Genomic DNA, 20,758 nt, shown 5'->3' with positions numbered 1-20,758 from the left:
ATAGCAAAGCCTCAGCTCTGTGAGGGAGAGAGGGTTCCCAGTAGAACAGGCTCCCACTTTGAAAGTGTGGATTTGCCTCCTTGAGACTTCCTGTAGCAGCCAAGGTTCTCTGGAGAAGCAGAACCAACGTGGGGGGTGGGGAGGGGGGGTGTGGAGAGGGAGAGAGAGAGGGAGAGAAATGGAGACAGAGAGAGATTTATTTGAAGGATTTGGCCCGTGTGATTATGGAGGCTGGCAAGTCTAAAATCTGCAGGATGGGCCATTAGGCTAGAAAACCAGGGAAGTGCTGGTGGAATTTCCTCTTGCTCAGGGGAGGTCAGATTTTGTTCTATTCAGATCTTCATCTGATTGGATGAAACCCACCCACATTGTGCAGGGCATTCTGCTTTACTCACAGTCCACTGACGTAAATGTTAATCACATCTGAAACACCCTTGACCAAATATCTGGGCACTGTGGTCCAGCCAAGTTGACACATAAAATTAACATCACACTTCCCCTTCTTCATTTATACCTGAGAAGTTCCACCACTGCTAGATGTTGTTCTGAAATAAACAAATTTTTATCAGTATGCCCCAGATTAAAAATTCATGATTTTTTATGTATATATAGTTCAGTCTGGCTCTTTTATAACAAAGAGTGTGATAATTATTTTCCCCCTTTCCCTTAGATTTAGGGAAGAGTAGAGACATCTCTTTATGCTGTACCCTCTCAATATTCAATCGTTTGTTCATTCATTCATTCATTCATTCAGTCTTTCAACAAGTATTTATTGAAGATATAGACACTGAGGTTAGTGCAGTGATATGAATAAAAGATCAGATCTAGAAAATACCGCAGTAAGCTAGGGAGCAACACAAGCATTTTGCTGTAACTTGTAAAACGAATAAAGGAAATTGCAAGTGCAAAAGATATTAGATTTACAGGCTTGCAAGAGCTGATCCAAAAGACTATAAAAGATTAAAACTTTACAAGGAAATTAAACAAATGAAAGTTTATGAATCTTAGCACATCAAGATGTCTGCAGAGCCGTTCCCTAAATAATCAAAGATGAGTCAGGAGAATTGTTTATTTGAACAGTTTAACTAATATAGTTTGTTTAGGAAGGAAATGCCTTAGTAAACAATACACAGACCCTAAAACATATTTAATGACTTTTTCATTGCTCCCCCAATCTCCTTTATTTTGTAAGATCCTGATTTTACCAGCTACTGTCTTGCCAACTACTGTGCTTTTCAGGAGGATAACCGCCATGGTCGATGGAGGGTTATTATGTTGAGAAGATGCTGAGAGGGTAGTTTCTGGCCATATGAGAGTGCACATCTTATGGAAGCATCACCAACTCTATAATGTGAATAAAATTAAAACAAAACTGGCTGGTAGATTTCTAAGATAATTCCCAATGACCCTCACCCTTATATCATACTCTCCCCTGGAGGTGTGGGTGGCACCTGTGAAAGATTATCTTGGGTGGGCCTGGACTAATCAGAGAAGCCCTTTAAGAGTGGAAAGTTTTCTTCGGCTGGTTTCAGAAGTCCGAGTTTCAAGACAGCAGAGACATACTCCTGCTGGTCTTAAAGAAACAAATGCTGGGTTATGGAAAGGGCTACCTGTCAGGGGACAGTGGGAGGCCTCTACAAGTTACAGATGCCCTGGTTTGCAGCCAAAAAGAAAACAGGAACCTCAGTCATAAAACCTCCAGGAACTAAATTCTGCCAACAATAGAATGAGCTTGCAAGTGGATTTTCTTTTTTTCAGAGCCTCCAGATAAAAACTCAGCTCAGCTGATACATTCATCTTTGCCTCGTGGTACCCTGAGTAGAGGACCCAGTCACACCATGCCAGGTGTCAGAACTACAGAACTGTGAGTGAATTCAGACTTGTTGTTTTAAGCTGCTAAATTTGTGGTAATTTCTTTTGTTGTATAACAAAAGAAAACTAAGACAAAAAAGGAAAACAAAACAACTTTTATCCAAATTTCATTTCTTTTGGTTGTGATATTGTGCTGAAATTGGTCTTTTGGTGCCATCGCTCTATTCAGGTCACATACAGTAAGGTATGATCTCAGTGGTGAGGTGACATAGCTGGAAACGGACCTCCCATAATGGAAAGGTGGTTCCTTTAGGAGAGGGCCACTTCAAATCTTGTAAAATCCAGGAACAAGTTGAAAAAGGGTATTTTCCCCATAAACTTTCTGAACATGTGCAGGTATATTTGGGTCACTATTTTTTTTTTTTATCATTAATACTTCTATGAACACGGGTTTAGAATAGTCAGCTAATTTATTAGTTAGTTCAGGACTTGATAATACTTCAAACTCAAGTATGTGGCTTAGATAATCACTTTGTAATGTTCAGTTTAGAGTTGCTGAGGGCTAATTCTTTTTTTTTTTTTGTAAAATAATTCACTTTCTAACTGGTAGCCATAAATCATTTTTAAAACCTTTTCATAATTTCAATACAATAGTTTGAATAACCAGAATTATATTTATTTCAAGAGAGTTAGGCTGAATAAAGGATCCAAATGTGTAAAGTTAGACTTCTTGAGAAAAACATAAAATGCAAATCTAACTTTATACATTATTCTTTATCTCCTTTCCCTATTATAAAATGTTTAAATATTTAATGCCTTGAAATTCTAACACTGAGCTCTACACCAATTCTTTCAGCCCTGCTATTATGCATTATATTTTTAGGATAATTGCATATTGTACTAAGACAAAATAGATCAGTGGTCTTCTTTCATTACTTGTTCGCTGGAAGGTTAGCACTGCAGCTGTGGTTCTTCTTTTTCTTCTGTGACTCAGATTCCTTATCTCAAAACCTCCTCTCACATTCCATACTCAGACCCTTCTTTTCATGTCCAATCATCTTTTCCCCTTTAATTCTCATCCTTGACCTTTCCTCATCCTAATTTTCCAAGAAAATGTCGCTTCCTCCTTTAACCATTATTTTACCTACCTTTTCAACATCTTCTCTCATAGACCATTTCTTTCCACCACTACAGGCCCCCAACCGCCAGAAATGAATTTCTTTCCTCTTCTCTGTTTTTCTTTTGACTAAATAATTACTTAACTCTAGAAATGTATGAATTCCGCACAAGCAAAGCCTCTTTGCTTACTTTCCTCTCTTGTTAAGAACCTTCTCACACCCTCCACATAAATGATAAATACATCCTGTTTACCAGCCTACCTTCATCTTCTCTCTCAACTTCTAGCTCCTCCTTCATTACTATAAACAGCTGAATATCTGTGCATAATACCAGAGGTAGGTTCTGTAAACTTTGGGACATTCAGAATATTACTTAGGAATTTCACCTGCGTTTTCTAGGATCCCATCAGAAATGTGCTGAAGAAGAACAGGAGAGCATAGGGTTCTGCTGGATGAGATGATACCTTTGTGCACATTGGCATAATCAACCATGTGGGTACAAAGCTTAGTGAGGAGAAGAGACCTTCATGCAATTTAGAATAAAGGTGGCCTTTCTTGTGAAAGGCTATAGCATTGCGACAAGGTTGATGTCTAGCAAAGGGGTATGCAGGCTGCATCCAGCCTCAGCTCATCCCCTTTGCTGGGCCCTTTTGTGCAGTGAGCAACCTGCACAATTGCATATGGCCTGACTGGGAAGTGCGACTCCAGTAAATGTAGAACAAGCAGAGGATAAAGAGTAAGGCTTATGTTATGAAAGGTAACAGCAATTCATATTTCCTTGGAAAGAATTAAAATTTACCAAAAATCTTTTTCAAGGCAAATACTGAAAGTATAATGAATGATCATTAAGGTTTATAATAAGTTAGGCATTAGAAACGTGGATTTCAGTAGGAAATGAGAGTAAAATTGGGAAAGTAAAGATAGGTAGATGGGGTATAGAACACTGTTCAGCAAACTTTTTGTTAAAATGCCAGATAGTAAAGAGTTCAGGCTTTGTGGACCATACAGGCTCTCTGTTGCAACTTTTAAACTCTGCTCAAAAGCAGTCATAGAAAATGCATAAATGAATGGGCATGGCTATGTTCTAATAAAACTTTATTTACAAAAGTGGACTGAGTGGGGGGTGTCATAATTTGTGAACACCTAGTATAGAATATTGAGAAAAAAGGGTTAATGGAGGCATTTGGTTGGTGTGAATCTGCTGTTGATGCAGAAAGAGCTCTAAATCTAACAAGTGTTCATAAATTATCAGACAGATAAATTCCACACAGGTTGCAAAAGAACCTTTTGATAACTAATTTTAATTTATAGATCTACAAACACCAGGAATGGAAGTTTTGTCAGGCATTTATTCCTGTTAAATCTCCTGTATATATATACTTGAAAAGATTAAAAACTGGACTCATAGACTATATTTCACATAAAATGTTACTCTTTAAACTCGTGCACTGCTCAATTTAAACAATATATAATGGATGTATACTATGATTCTTTGGGTCTTAGTGAATTTTATTCCCTTTGCTTCATAGCAGCTAGCTGATATCAGAACTGATCTTTGTTGGGGCTGGCCTCACTAATGGATTTCAGATGGTTTGCTCAGATAAGTAATTCTTTGGGGAAAACTTATTGTAAGCAAAATACTTGAAAAAATATGAGAAAGGGCAACAACTGGGCTATAAAAACAGATTTTATATTTCTCCATGGAAAAAACTTTATGGTCCTAGCATTTTCCTCATTCCCTAATTATCTAAATATGTTATTCCATAGCATAAATATACAGATATTTTTGCTCTTTGAGGGCAAATTGCTCTGAGTTATCAAATTCTCAAATCTTGAAAAGGATCAGTCTTGAAAAAGATCCTTCTCCTCTTCCTCCTTCTTCTTCTCCTTCTCCTCCTCCTTCCCCTCCCTCCCCTCTCCTTCTTCCCCTTCCCCTTCTTCTTCTTTTCCGTGTGTCTGTTTTCAAGATGAATATAGACTGTTCCAGCAAAGTCTTTATAAAAACTCTGTGAAATAGGTGAGAGCTAATGGGTTATGGGCAACCAGACATCTGGGCCTTTGTGTTCCCTGTGTGGAGCAGAATTCCTTTGGCCACACCAGCCGTCCTGCATTGTTTATTGTAGTCTGTAACCTCTTCTTTCGCTGAAAGGGCCAAATTTATGAAGGGGTTCACACAGCTGTTCTGGTTTTTAAGGCAGCTAAGGCCAGGTGGAATACACTTTATTCACTGTAATACACTTTGTTTCATAAGATTTTTATAGTCCAGTGAAAACTAGCAGTTAAGAGGCCTCAGAGGCAGGGTTTAGGTTTTGATTGTCATTTACCACTGCTAGAAAGAAATTAAACAAATTCTAGTGAGGACATATTTCAGTGAAAGGAAACCTTTCTGTTCCATAGCACATCGATGAAAAGAAAGCTCAAAGTTACAAGGATTTTCTGAATTCCATTGACCCTTACTGCTAATTAGTAACATGACATTTAAGAGTGTGCTTGATACTTGCTTTGACTTGCTTTTAATATCACTCTAATTTCTCATGGTACCTTTTTGTTCTAAAACTTGCTGCGGATAAATGTACAAAAGTGGACAGGACTGGTCTTGTTTATTTATGAAACAAAGTTTTGTATTTATTGTGTTTGGAGTTCATTTCTAGGCAATTAAAGGAAGGAAGTAATTAGTATCTTCCTTCTAAGGCCATTTTGAAATTTTATGAAAAAATATATGTGATAAAAAATCGATCTGGGAATGCAGTGGGCGAACTGGTTCTAATCCTACTCAGTGTATGATGCTAGATGGATTTCCTAGTACTGGTTGTGGGGTGGGGATGGTGTATTTCTGTGGGTTTGGAGACTAACAATAGCTTGTATGCTTTTCCTGTCTGTGTGCTCTCTGGAGCAAGCAGCCTAGAGACAGAGTGCCACCAGAGGGCTGGCAGAGTTGAAACTAATGAATATTCAGCAATGTGCCTCTACTTATCTCCTCAATGTGATTCAAATGTAATGTGAGAAAAGGGTGAATGCAGGGTGTTGGTGAGAGGAAACTACAACGTCATCCAGTACTTGAAAGACGTTATTTCCAGCAGCATAGAGATTTTGTCAGTGATACCTTAGAGCAGTCGTTCAAGTCTGTGCATTTATTAAACTGTTCCTTTTTTTTTTAAAGATTTATTTTATTATTTATTTATTTATTTTTGGCTGCGTTGGGTCTTCGTTGCTGCTTACAGGCTTTCTCCATTTGTGGAGAGCGGGGGCTACTCTTCGTTGCAGTGCACGGGCTTCTCATTGCAGCGGCTTCTCTTGTTGGGGAGCACGGGCTCTAGGTGTGGGGCATTCGGTAGTTGCGGTGTGTGGGCTCAGTAGTTGTGGCTTATAGGCTCTAGAGCGCAGGCTCAGTAGCTGTGGCTCACAGGTTTAGTTGCTCCGTGGCATGTGGGATCTTCCTGGACCAGACCATGAACCCTGGGCATTGGCAGGCGGATCCTTAACAACTGTGCCACCAGGGAAGCCCTAAACTGTTCCGTTTTGAAGAATCACCCTAATGGCTACTAGACCTAGAACTCTGCTGCTGCAAGTAAATCACTGGTTTATACCAGATCTTGACATTTACAGACCATCTAGCATAAGATGCTATAAATATAGGTTTTGGTTATTTACTTTGTAGTAGAAATAGTCAATTTATTATGAATTCATATTTGTTAAGACCTGGGGAGACTTTTGGTTAAGATTTCTTCAGCATACTTGCTGCTACTGAATTTTTTTTTCCCTTTTGGTTCAGCGCAGGTGAATTCCTTTAGGTCCTGTGACTAATTTCCCTAGATCCAGAGATTATCTAATGAGTTCCCTGGAAAACTTTGGAACAAAATTAATTCAAGATTTACTGAATGACTAATGTAATCATATCTCTGGGGAAATAAGCTGGCCCCTAGTTTACTGGTTAGTTGCAAAAAATTCTGGCAATGAACAGAAACAAGGATAAACATCTATTATTTAAAAAAACCATCAGGGGCCCTTGATGTCCATAAAAGACATAGCCTCAGTTTTAAATATTCTTCCCAAATAATGACATTTCTTTCCTTGCCATCATAATTTATCTGCTGATAAAATTTACCATGTGTATTCATGAGAATATGATTTATAAAGTTAAGATATAGACTGGATCTTTATCATGCGAAAGCTTCTAATGGATTGTTTTTGGAAGAATAACTGTGGAAAGGAATGTTTGCTTAGAGCACGAGTTGGGAAAACATATGTAACCATGAAGGATATTATTGGAATAAAAGAAAAAGTAGCATCACCAGGTTCATCTATTTCAAACTTTGATGCATCAGAAGAAAATCAATCTGTGTTCCAGAAGGCATTTTAAATAGTCAAAGGATATTTTTTCCATCAGACATTTCATATTTGTGCTTAGATAATGCTTCAGATGTTTTGAAAGAAAAGTGAAATGCTATGGAAAAAAAGTCACTGTACTTCTAAATCCTAAATGATCATAACTCATAGTCCTGGCCAGAATTTTGTTTTCTTAAAACTATTCCCTGCATATATATTGATGAGTGATATGATAGTTCTTAGTCTCATACCTATATTGATATATACCGTGTGTGTGTGTGTGTGTGTGTGTGTGTGTGTGTAACTTGCACGTGTAAATCAGGTCTTTTTGTACTTTATGAGCTTAATTTGGAATCCAATTCTAAATGTTCATCTTTAAGTCCTAGAATAAGAGAATTTGGGAAAATTAGAATGTACCCATAGTTTAACACAAGCTCTGGGACAAGATATGAAGTAGGTGAAGTTCATCCTCACTGAGATCCCATCTCCATTTGCAGGGGCTTTACTCTTTGAAGTTCTGCCTCTGGCTGGGGAAGGCATGCTGGGCCACCAGAAAACTGTTCTGTGGTATTTGTAGTTTGGAGTGTGGTTTCTGAACCAACTCTCGACTTCCTATATTTATTTTCTCTCTGCCATTCTGAATTTCTCCCCTTATTGTGTATTAATTTCTTAAAGTGTATACATTTTGTTTTTAAATTTTTATTTTATTTTTTAATTAGATATAATTGACAAATAGCATTATATTAGTTTCAGGTGTACAACATAAATTTCTTTCTCGTGATGAGAACTTTTGAGATCTACTCTCTTAGCAACTTTCAAGTATATATACTGACAGCCTCAAATAGTTAATAATACAGTATTATTAACTATAGTCACCATGCTATACATTGCAACCCCAGGACTTATTATCTTATAACTGGAAGTTTGTATGTTTTGACCGCCTTCACCCTTTCACCCAAACCTCACCCCCTGCTTCTGACAACCACCATTTTATTGTCTGTATCTATGACTACGAGTTGTTTTTTGTTGTTGTTTTTGTTTTGTTTTTTTAGATTCCACATAAAAGTGCGATCATATGGCGTTTGACTTTCTCTGTCTGACATTTCACTTAGCATAAAATACCCTCAAGGTCCATCCATATTGTTGCAAATGTCAGGATTTCCTTCCTTTTTATGGCTGAACAATATTCTCTCTCTCTCTCTCTCTCTCTCTCTGTGTATCTATCTCTCACATAGTCTTTATCCTTTCATCCATTGCTGGACACTTCAGTTGTTTCTGTGTTGTGACTATTGTATATAATGCTGCAATAAACAGGGGGGTGCAGATATATTTTCAAGGTGGTGATTTTATTTCCTCCTGATAAATATCCAGAAGAAGAATTGTTGGATCATGTGGTAGTTGTATACTGTTTTCCATAGCGGCTGCACCAATTTACATCCTCACCAGCAACGCACAAAGGTTCCCTTTTCTCTTTGCCAACACTTGTTATTTCTTGTCTTTTTGATAATAGCAGCCCTAACAGGTGTGAGGTGATATCTCATAGCATGTTTCTTATTTGCATTTCCCTGATGGTTAGTGATGTTGAGCATGTTTTCAGGTACCTGCTGGCCAACTGTATGTCTTATTTGAGTAAAGTCTCTTCAGTTCCTCTGCCCTTTTTTAAATCATATTGTCTGATTTTTTTGCTACTGAGTTGTATGAGTTCTTTATACATAGTTTTGGATATTAACCCATTATCAGATGTAAGGTTTGCAAATATTTTCTTCTTTTCGGTAGGTTGGCATTCCATTTTGTTGATAGTTTCCTTGGCCGTGCAGAAACTTCTTAGTTTGCAGGCATCACACTTGTTTATTTTGCATTTGTTGTCTTACCTTTTGGTCTCAATTAAAGAAAAAAATCATTGTCAAGACTGATGTCAGGGGGCTTATTGTCGATGTTTTCTTCTAGGGGTTTTATGGTTTCAAGTCTTTCATTCAAGTTTTTGATTCATTTTGAGTTAATTTTTGTGTATAGTGTAAAATAGTGGTCCAGTTTCATTCTTTTGCATGTGGCTGTCCAGTTTTCCAAACACCATTTATTGATGAGACTGTCCTTTTCCCACTGTTTATTCTTGGCTCCTTTGTTGTAAATTAGTTGACCGTATATATGTGGGTTTATTTCTGGGCTCTCTATTCTGTTCCATTGATCTATGTGTCTGTTTTTATGCCAATACTATAATGTTTTGATTACTATAGCTTTGTAATATAGTTTGAAGTCAGGAATTGTGATGGCTCCAGCTTTGCTCTTCTTTCTCAAGTTTGCATTGGCTATTTGGGGTCTTTTGTGGTTCTATATGTATTTTAGGACTGTTTCTTCTTTTTCTTTGAAAAATATCATTGGAATTTTGGTAAGGATTGCATTGAATCTGCAAATAGCTTTGCATAGTGTAGACATTTTAACAATATTAATTCTGCCAATCCATGAGCTTGGAATATCTTTCCATTTATTTGTATCTTCTTCAAATTCTTTCATCAGTGTCTTATAGTTTTTAGTGTATAGTTTTTTCACTTTTTTGGTTGAATTTATTTCTGTGTATTTATTCTTTTTGATGCAATTATAAATAGGATTATTTTCTTAATTTCTCCTTCTGACAGTTAGTGTGTAGAAGTGCAACAGACTTCTGTATATTGATTTTGTATCCTGAAACTTTACTGAATTTGATTATTAGTTCTAACAGTTTTTTTGGGGGGGATGGAGTATTCAGTGTTTTCTATATATAAGATCATATTCTTTGCAAATAGTGACAATTTTACTTCTTCCTTTCTAGTTTAGATGCCTTTCATTTCTTTTTCTTGACTAATTGCTCTTACTGGAACTTCTATCCACCTTTGTTGTTTTTTTTTTAATAATTTTTTTTTTTTTGGCTGTGTTGGGTCTTTGTTGCTGTGTGCAGGCTTTCTGTAGTTGTGGCAAGTGGGGGTGACTCTTTGTTGTGGTGCTCAGGCTTCTCAGTGTGGTGGCTTCTCTTGTTGGGGAGAACAGGCTCTAGGTGTGTGGGCTTTAGTAGTTGCAGCACATCAGCTCAGTAGCTGTGACTCATGGGCTTAGTTGCTCCACAACATGTGGGATCTTTCCGGACCAGGGCTCGAACCAGTGTCCCCTGCATTGGCAGGTGGATTCTTATCCACTGTGCCAGCAGGGAAGTCCCCACTTTTCTTCTTGAACTTAGTAATTTTGAGTATCCTCAAATGCATGGATGTCTCAAATGCTCTTTTCTTCTTGATCTTTCATTTAGAACTAAGTCTTCTGTTTCTTCATTCTCCTTGGTTCTCTGTGTTGGTTTGTATGCATTAGAGAAAACAACCACCTCCCCCAGTCTTTTTGGAGGGACCTCACACAGGACACAAATCTTATCATTCAACTCTTTCCTACCTCTTGGTTGTCTCTCAAACCTTTTTGTTTGTCTAAGCAGCTTGCTTTGTTTTCAGTTGCTCCCAGTAGTTGAGAGTGTGTCAAGACCTGTCAGTGTCCCAAAGGGGAGGATCTCAGTCAGCATCTAGATGCAGGCTGATTGGAAACTGAACCCTCACACAGTAGTTTTTAAAGTATGCAAATATACCTCTTTCAGGAGAAGGCCAGGAGAGAGCTATTTTTTTCTGTTCCCTCTGCACTGAGCTCTGGCATGAAAATTAGTTAAGAACTGTTTCTTTGTTTGCTACCATCCCATTGAACCTGTGAACACAAGCCCTGTTGGCCATTAGAGCCAAGGTATCAAGGAATGTTTTCTCTGGGTAGCAGCCAGGAAAGCATGGATGCCAGACACGTGCACTAGTGTGTGCTTTTAAATGCAAATACATGCAAATAATACAGAATTCCCCCTATATCCCCCTTACCTTCCACCTCCCATTCTCCTCCCATCACCACTGCTTACATTTTAGGGTGTATCTTTTCAGTCCTTAACACGGCACACATTTTAAAAAATAAATGTACTTTGACCTCCAATTCCACTATCTTTTCATTTTATAAATATTAGTCTATTTTTTTTTTCAAAAAGAGGAATTATTATTTTTTAGGTAAACATATTAGACTACCAACCAGAGTAAATATAGCCCTTGGTATACAGAAATTGACTTTGAGTTTCAAAAGTCTCTTCTTGTTAGGCTACTCATGTAAAACTCTCATTACACTTTATGTTATGGGCCACTTGTAAAATACTGTAGTGGGTTAAATGATGCCCTCCCTTCCCCCACCCCAAAGTGTTTGCACATGTCCTAAGTCCTCAAACCTGTGACTGTCACTTTTTTTGAAAAAAGGGGCTTTGCAAGTGTAATTAATCTAAGGATCTTGAGATGAGGAGATCATCCTGGACTACCTTTGTGGGTTTTAAATCCAATGACAGAATCTTTATAAGATAGACCCCCAAAGGGGAAGGAGTACACAGAGGAGAAGGCACAGTGAAGATGGAGGTGGGGAATGGAGTACTGTGGCCATAAGCCAAGGAAGCCAAGGGATGCTGGGCGCCACCAGAAGGTGGAAGAGGCATGGAAAGATTCTCCCCTAGGGTCTCTAGAGGAAGTGTAGCTCTGATGACATTTTGATTTGGACTCTGACCTCCAGACCTGTGTGAGAATATATCTGTCGATTTAAGCTACTAGAATGGAGTGTCAACCAAGAAACGCAGAAGGCTCTAAATAAGACAAGAGTTTATTTGGGGGTCTTAGGATTGCAATTTCTGAGACATAGATTAGGGTATAACCCAAAGAGTGTTCCAGGGAAGAGAAGGAGTCAGGGGCTTATAAAGGCAAAAGCTACATGGTTGTTAAATTTGTCTGGCAAGAATTATGATTGACTCTAACAGAAAAAAGGAAATATTTGTCCTTAAGGGATAGGTTGCCACGAGTTATTTTAGGGTAAGCATCCAATAAGTACCTTAACTTTTTGGGATATTGGGCACATGTTCTGAATGCTTGTGTTAAGATAGTAAGCGATCAAAGTTCAGATTCCATCCAGCCTGAGACACGCAGAAGTCACACTTCCTCGGTCGTTTCCCAGCTCCATTTTCTTAGTGATACTGACTCCATTTTGATTATCCTTTCACAGTGGTGCTTTGTAAGTGCAGCTGCAGGAAACTAATTCAAACACCAACAGCCAGAATACCATACTTCCATTATCTAGAGATAGGAGAGAATGAAACAATAGACTCACAAATTTCATTCTTAAATGAGCAACACTTGCAACTTTTATTGTTGCAAAACAATATCCCAAGAAGTATTACTCTAGTGAGCTTCTATTAGAACAGTTGTATAATTACCTGACTATAGCACTGAAACTAGATGTATTTCTGGATTAATAAGAAATACTTGTTAAATAGCAGTAACAAAATACTAAATTAACATCATCTAAGCCTTAAAGATAGACATTTGAAATTGGATTTCAATTAAACCCATAAAATGGAAGCAATTTATTAGCAAGATTTACATTTATACAATGTACATTCATAAAGCACTACCTTGCGAATTATAAATCTATCAAGTTTATATTTGAGCTATTATATAGTCACTTTAAGGGCAGTAAAATCAAAAGAGAAAATAAATCAAAATTATTTTGAAAGGGCAAACAGTTCCTGCTGTGTTTTTGAATTATTTTATTGGACTTGTTAAAAATGGCAAATTTACTGTAGTTGCACTATTTACAATTCAATAAAACGGTAGTGACTTATTAACAGTAATCACTGTCTTATGAATTATAATTCTATCAAGTTGTTATTTGAGCCATTGTCTATACACTTAATGAATAGTGATAAAATTAGAAGAAAAAATACTTTAGATGAAACATAAAAGAATATCTTCCTGTGGTCCTGGGATCTTCAGAAGTCAGCTTATTGAAGGTTGGATCAACTCTGAAGGTGACTCACTTCTATTTTCAGGTTGCAGGACTGAAGACAAAACTTAGTGCTTGGTGGAGAAACATTTCTTGTTTGCCGTTGGAGGGAGTCCTGAGATAGGAAAGTCACTTTGTGGAGAGGATTCTTGGGAAGGCCTGTACTAGCTTTCCAGGGGAGAGAGACAGGAAGTTCTCTTCTCAGGAATTGTCCCCTGGATCCTCTGTAGCATCTGACCTCTGACTGAAGGATGCAGTGGAGGACCAGAGTCTGGGCCAGCTGTGTCCTATTCTGATGGGAGCAGTAAATCAAGCATAGTTAAATGACTGATTATCTGTGGTGTCATTTCTACTGATTCCATTTCTGAAGATGGACCTCTGGGTTATCAAAAGAAGGTATAGTACAACTTACAAGTTCTGTTGATCCTGAGAATTTGGCAAGGCAGGGAGCATCAGGACAAGTTCTGCGTTGCCCTTGTGCAGGAATTACTTGACCAGGATAGATTGGTCTGAGGGAAGGATCCTTTTCCTGTAGTTCTGTTCTCATGGGCATGATATTCCTGCATCACTAAGCCAGCCAAGCTATATTAGTTTTGCTAGAGCTGCCAAAACAAAGTACCACAAATTGAGTGGCTTAAACCATAAAAATGTATTTTTTTCCCCCAGTTTCAGAGGCTGGAATTCCAAGATCAAGGTATTGGCAGGTTTGGTTTTTTTCGGGGCCTCTCTTCTTGGCTTGCAGGTGGCTCTCTTCATGTTATGTACTCACATTGTGTTTCCTCTGTGTATCCACACCCTGGTGTCTCTCTGTGTGTCCAAATTTCCTCTTCTTATAAGGACACCAGTCAGATTGGATTAGAGCTCACCCTAATGGCCTCTTTTTAAGTTAATCACCTCTTTAAAGCCCTCCTTCCAAATACAGTCATATTCTGAGAGACTGGAGGTTAGGGCTTCAACATATAATTTTGAGGGGACACAATTCAGGCCTTAACACCAGCCTAATACTCATTCTTTGGTGACCTGGGAACCCAGAGAATTCTCTTGATCCAGATTCATGGGGAAACTATTTTTCAATTCCACTCAGTACCAAAGTTCAAGATATACAATTTTTTTTTTCTGGGGATCTGGGGTGACTGGTATAGCAGGTAGTGTGGTGCCCTAACCAGATTCCTGAGGCCTTTCCACTACTGTGTTTTCTGGCTGACCTCAACCACCAGTATTGAATGAGGCTCTCCATGCTGTAGAAAGCTTTTTTAATTTGTGAGTGTGGCAGGTTGGATATGCTAAAGGATTAACAACTCTAGGGGGCTGTTCTCGACCAGTGACTGAGAGAAACTGGTATTTAAGTATTCCAGTGTTTTTGGCCCTCAGGTAGGATAATTTGAGGCTGAGGCATGTATTTCCCAGATATTGCACTAAGGGATTAAACTCCAGTTACCTACTGAGATATTTAGTTTGATATCTCATATCCTCCTCCACTCCATTGTTTATTGCAACTCCAAATGAATACTTTCATTTAAGTGTTTTCTCTGGGTCTACTTGTGGGCGTGTGGGAATCCTTAACTAAGGCAAGTGAAACCAGAAGTTGTTCTAGAAAGCAGATCTTCAAGATGGATTCTAGAATAGAATCACTTGACACCCATAGGGCAGCAATGCCCCTATTGCTAGTGATAAGTGGGGTGGTGATAAGCTCTGACATATTGTAGCATTTAATCACTAAGATTTTTATTGTGATGGGTTGGAATGGGATGAGGCTGAAGGGTATGCACTGTCTTATGCAATATCTCTGGAATTTGAGAGATGGTAGCATTGGTGATTATAAGGACTATGGATTTGATCAGTTGCTGTTTAATGACCATGGCATGTCATTTAACACAAGAAGAAAGAAAAAAACCACACAAAAATTAGCCAGTCATGAACCATGGGAATTGAGTGAAAGCCAGAAAATCTCTTTGGCAGTACTGAAGGAAGTGCTAATCTTCTAATCTTCCAAAACTGGAGGACAGATTGTGTTGAGAATTAAGCTGAGTATCTGCTTGTGAGAGTAGCAGAATTACAAAGAAGGCTGAATAACAGCTCCAGCAAGTCCCTTTCTAAAATTAGGGATCTGAAAAGAGTGAGATCCTCATATTTAGAATGGATTGAATTGAGAATCTTGAACTCCTTCAAGAGCTCCATGAACTCTTGGACTTACATAGGTGACCTACTGAATTTCTCCAAGATCTCCTTAACTTCTGGGCCATCAGAAGTTGCTAACTCCTCCTACCACTCTCAATCCTACTTTGCCTGGACATCATGCAGAGTCCTTACCTGAGGCAGACGTTTTACAAGATAATATACTTGTAAGCATACTTACCTCAAGATTTGCTCCGACTGCCCCTATGGTATCTAGGCCAATAACTAGGGTCAACCTCAGCATAGTCTCATGGGGGAAATACTGTCTCTGATTTGGGAGAAAAGGGATTATTCACCAGAAGAGTTGCAGGACCTGGCTAAAATATATTGTCAGGAATCAGGAAAATGTGCCTGGAAATAAATCTTGAGAGTGCTGTACCAGAAGTTACAAAATAAGGCTGGATAAAGGAGAGTTTACTGATAGGAGTACTCTCACATGACTCACATGACTTAATATCCTGGCAAGGACACTAGGAGTCAGTTATAATATTCTGCTTGGATGGTGGGGGTGCTGAAACTGCCATGGCAGAGAACTGAAGGAAGAGTCAAAAGGCTCAAAGAGGTGGGCATGTTCGAATGGATTTGCAGTCCTTACTTTGCGTGGTTCTGAGGTGCATGACTATCAGTTACTGCAGTTCAGTTAAAAACCACCAGTGTTCCAACAGCATAGTTCAAATTTCAGTTGCCAAGATATATTAGCTGCAAGTAATTGCATAAAGCACAGACTTTGCTGCTAGCTCTTCAATGCACAGATCACTATATAAATAACAGATGCACATTATGATCAGTAACCAGTTTGTGTCACTTTTTTTCAAAGTCTATAAGTAATTGGTCACGGCACATCTGTTACTCAGTTCACACACAGATGACAAAAGTAGGGTTGTGTTGTCTCTTTATCTCCTAGTGATAAAACCACATAACAATTTACCAAAATGGATAATTGAAAGAGGGAACTGGCCATCAAAACTCAAGCACAGAAAAAAAAAAAAAAAACAAGTTATAATACTGGAAGTGAAATTCTAATCAAATGTAAATGGAGTTAAAGAAGAAATAGTTGACCGTGGAAATATTGACACCACCTCTATTTAAGAGACTCCAGATGTGCAATCAGAGGAACTTAGTGAAGGCAGCTTTATCAACATAAATGAGAAAAGTGGTCGTGACTGAAAGGATGAAGATATCTCAGAGAAAGGATGCCAGTGAAAAACTTCACATTCATGGAATTCTCAGAGATATTTAACCACATCAAATGTGTGGAAGGATAAAATGCTGGAAGTGGATTCAGACTTAGAAAGTAGTATGACTATTTGACGAGGCATGAAAAGATCCTTGATTTGTGTCATAAGTTATAGAAAAAAAGAAGAAGGCAAGCACTGTTCAAACTCCTTTTTTTTAAAAGAACTTTTATTGAGATACAGTTAACATACAATAAACTGTATATATTTAGAGTGTACAATTTGGTAATTTTTTCTTATTAGTAATGTGTATATGGCAATCCCAATCTCCCAATTCATTCCTCCCCAACCCTCCCCACTTTCCCCACCTGGTGTCCATATGTTTGTTCTCTACATCTGTGTCTCTATTTCTGCCTTGCAAACTGTTTGATTTGTACCATTTTTCTATATTCTGCATATATGTGTTAATATACGATATTTGTTTTTCTCTTTCTGACTCACTTCACTCTGTATCAAACCACTCTTGATAGGGTTTTTTTAAACAAAGAAATAAAAGACTTCAATTCTCAGTGTTTTTATTAAGGACAAGATAGAGAGGTAGAGGGACACCCAATGAGAGTTTTGTTGTACCTCTTTAAGCAAAAAGATCAAGAACAGGTGTTGATGTCAGTTGCCAGCAACAACAAACAAAAAAAATCATGTTATCCAGTTTCCCATCTGAAGCAGTTCTCAGACCCAGAATTGATTCAGGAGAAAGATGGGCCAGTTTCCCATCTGAAGTTTCCAGATCTGAGAACTTATCCAGTTTCCCGATCTGAAGCAGTTCTCAGACCCAGAATTGATTCAGGGGAAAGATGGGCCTTCCCGATGAGGAAGTTTGCAGTACCTCAGCAAGCACAGACAGTAGTAATTTACCCAACCTTTTCCTGAAGAGACATATGGCCACTTATCAGAGTAATTATACACTAATATTAAGTAATTACATCAAGATTAAGCCTGTTGTAAGTTGTTTTCTTTTTTAATCAAAATTGTGACTGGCTACCACTTTGAAGAAACAGCAACTAGATGAAGTGAAATTAACATAAAAATTTTTTTTGTAACTATGTATGGTGATGGCTGTTAATAGACTTATTGGGGTGATCATTTTGCAATACATACAAATATTGAATCATTATGTTGTACACCTGAAATGAATATAATGTTATGTGTCAATTACACCTCAATTTAAAAAGAAAGAAATTAATATGGGGACAGAGTACATCTGATTGGTGCAAGGGATGGACCCTTGCAGATATGGTCAGTTCCTCATTCATATCTGTGGGAAATCCTGCTCATTTACAACTGCTAGTATCTGCATCTGTGACTAAGCCTCTTTCGCCTGCGACTGGAGAGCTGCCTGTACACGTGACAGAATGGAAAGACCAGCGAACTCAAAATCCCTGGAGGGCAGTGCTCAATCGATGAGTCTCATAAGCAGGTGTCGGACAATTCTGAGGTATATATTCTGCATTCATTCTCAGAGTTTCCTTGTGTGATAAAGCTTTAATTGCTTACTGTCGTTGATGTAGTGGCACAGCCCTTAGTGGATGCCTTCTTTTCCCTATATTAATTTCCTGTTCCTTACCAGTATTACTTGTGCTTTCCAACTACTCTTACTTGAATTTCAATCTCAAGTTCTGCTCTGGGAGAATTTTAAATAAGACAGTTCCTAAAACCTTATATATTTACTTAATGTTGCTTTATCAATATACTAGGGTGAGTCAAAAATTATCCATACGCTGGCTTTAGAATTTACAGAAGTTTGAATGTAACTGGAGTGCAGATAATTTTTGACTCACCCTCATACATAGAGTAGTTACAAACTGTAATACCAGTTTTGCTAACAATAAACCTAATGAGAAAAGATTTGATTTCTTGGCACTGTTTTTGTTCGTAGACAAGATCACACGATATAAAATCAGAATACTATGTTACAAAAGATAGATGTAATTTGAAAGAAAACACATTGGCCCAGGATTTCTAGTCGTCAGAGATGATGATGGGAGGGAGACCGTATCTGTTTAGGTTACCATTTTGCCTGGAAGTTCAGTGACATGATGTTTAAATTATCTACAACATTGTTTTCTAGTTGAGTGAGATTGCCAGAGGCCAAGTGAGGAAAGAGAGGGTGGGGAAGCAAGGAAACACGGATCGCAACACACAGAGTTGGGACTTCACGACAATCCTGTGAGTCACGTCAACCTTTTTAACATCAAAAATTTAGGGCCAAGGAAATGGCATATTCGGTTAACAAAAAACCCAGATCAAAGCCTCTCTTTTTTTTTTCACTAAATGGCTGACCACGTTCAAAGATGAATGATAATATAAAATGAACCAGCATAAAGACTGAAATAACAATGGAACGAAGCAAAACAAAATGGAGACAGAGAATATATCTTATAAGAGGAATTATCCAGGGAAACTGAATAAAGATTAACTCAGAAATAAGAATTCACTTCAACTTATGAAAGTCAATATTCTCTTTGTATACTAACAAAAACCAACAAGAAAATAGAATGTCATTTGCAAAAAGAAAACAATTCTATAGTATGTAGGAATTAACCTAATAAAGAATGAACGAGAAAAATCTTAAAACTCAATTGAAGGACATAGCAAATATCTAAATAAAATAAATGAAGATCTATGCCATCTATCTATCTATCTGTCCATCCGTCCATCCATGCATCCATCCATCTATCGTCTACCTACCTACCTATCTTTCCTCTGCTTCTCTTTCTTCTTCTCTCATTTTCTTCCTCTTCCTTCCCCTCCTCCTCTTCTTCATCCCTTTCATCATCATCACCATCACCATCACCATCTATCCACACATAGATACAGGGCAGTTTAAGAATAAAGGTATCAAAATGACAGTGATAATGAAAAAGATGGAACTATGAAGTTGAAAAAGATGGAACTATGAAGTAGAAAAATAATACAAAATGAAGGAAAGGATAAGCCATTGGTCTAGCAGGAGAGAACTCAGTAAACTAAAAGCCAGAGGAGAGAGAATCTGAGAGACAGAGAAATTGGTTGCTAGAAATTTATCAGTTCCTGTCAGTTAATGGTTGTAATTCTAGTAGTTAGGTAGTTAAGTAGTAGTTCTTTACTTTTTTTTTTGGCACACGGGCTTAGTTGCTCCGCGGCATGCGGGATCTTCCTGGAGCTGGGATCGAACCCGTGACCTCTGCATTGGCAGGCGGATTCTTAACCACTGCGCCACCTAGGAAGCCCAGTAGTAGTTCTTTAATAAGATAATTGAAAAGAAGATTCGAGGCAATCCAACAGAGATCTCACACACTTCTTTGATTACAGAAGAGCACAGCGCATAAGGAGAACAAGTTAAGAGGAAGGAAATATTGCTGTAGACTTATTCACTTATTAAATAAACTTGAATAGATATGTGGTGAGCATTCCAGATAACAGAATCGTTATCATAATAACTTACCAAAAGAATTTTCATGTTTGTTGGTCATATACTGGTTGACTTTTGGGATTTGACAGAAAGCAAACTTCTCTTTATTATCTGCAAAAGTGTATGTAGATTTTATATAGTGACCATCATGCCTTCGCTCACTCATTCAAAAAAAAGAATTGCTTACTGCGCATGAGGTGTGTGCAAGGCAAAGTGAGGATGGAGAAGATTGGCCTTTTCTTCAGCAACCAAGTAGCTCCTCCAACACTCAGTACCAGGATTGTAAATTGACAATGCTCGTATCTGTATTGAACTTGAATCTTTGTTTTCAGTTATCTCATTAAATATTTGATATTGCTGAAGAAGGTATAATCTGTCACCAGAAGCTACTTCCTTGTAGGAGTTAAGGAAAAAGAGTTTATGGAATATTTGCACTTATTAAGATTTTAGATCCTAGTACCATTCTCACTTTTATTAGGTTAGGAATAGTGAATCATTCCTAAATCTGGACTCTCTCTCCTACTCAGTCAGAGTGGATTAGAAAAGTAAGGAATGTGCTACTTCAACAGGATCCAAGTCAAAAAGAGTCAAAATATCCTGATTTTAGTATTAACAACACTGATGAAGACATGGCAAGAAGCAATAAGTCCAAGGATGGTCTTGGAGAACAATGATAAACGGTTCCCTCAATTTATCTTCTAATACAGAGTAGTTACAATCATGTAATACATTCCAAGTCTGAATATACATGAAGATGCTATCAGATACTGACTCAGGATCTGAGTAATTATAAATTTCATCTCTAGGGAGGAGTACATGTATTCAGTTGGAAATAATTTCTC

At 37.9% G+C, this 20,758-nt stretch overlaps 1 long non-coding RNA gene across 1 annotated transcript in view; it reads left to right on the top strand.

The window, feature by feature from the left end:
* Nucleotides 1-1,787: 1,787 nt before the first annotated feature.
* LOC130835522 (uncharacterized) overlaps nucleotides 1,788-20,758 on the top strand; it is a 150,384-nt gene continuing 131,413 nt past the window's right edge. The window contains exon 1 of the long non-coding RNA XR_009048970.1: nucleotides 1,788-1,864. This is a non-coding gene — a long non-coding RNA (uncharacterized LOC130835522). The remainder of the gene's footprint in view (nucleotides 1,865-20,758) is intronic.

Source organism: Hippopotamus amphibius, chromosome 14, assembly GCF_030028045.1.
Source record: "Hippopotamus amphibius kiboko isolate mHipAmp2 chromosome 14, mHipAmp2.hap2, whole genome shotgun sequence".
Taxonomy (NCBI): Eukaryota; Metazoa; Chordata; class Mammalia; order Artiodactyla; family Hippopotamidae; genus Hippopotamus; species Hippopotamus amphibius.
The sequence above is the reverse complement of the archived record's forward strand: the minus strand, read 5'-3'. Positions and strand labels throughout refer to the sequence as shown.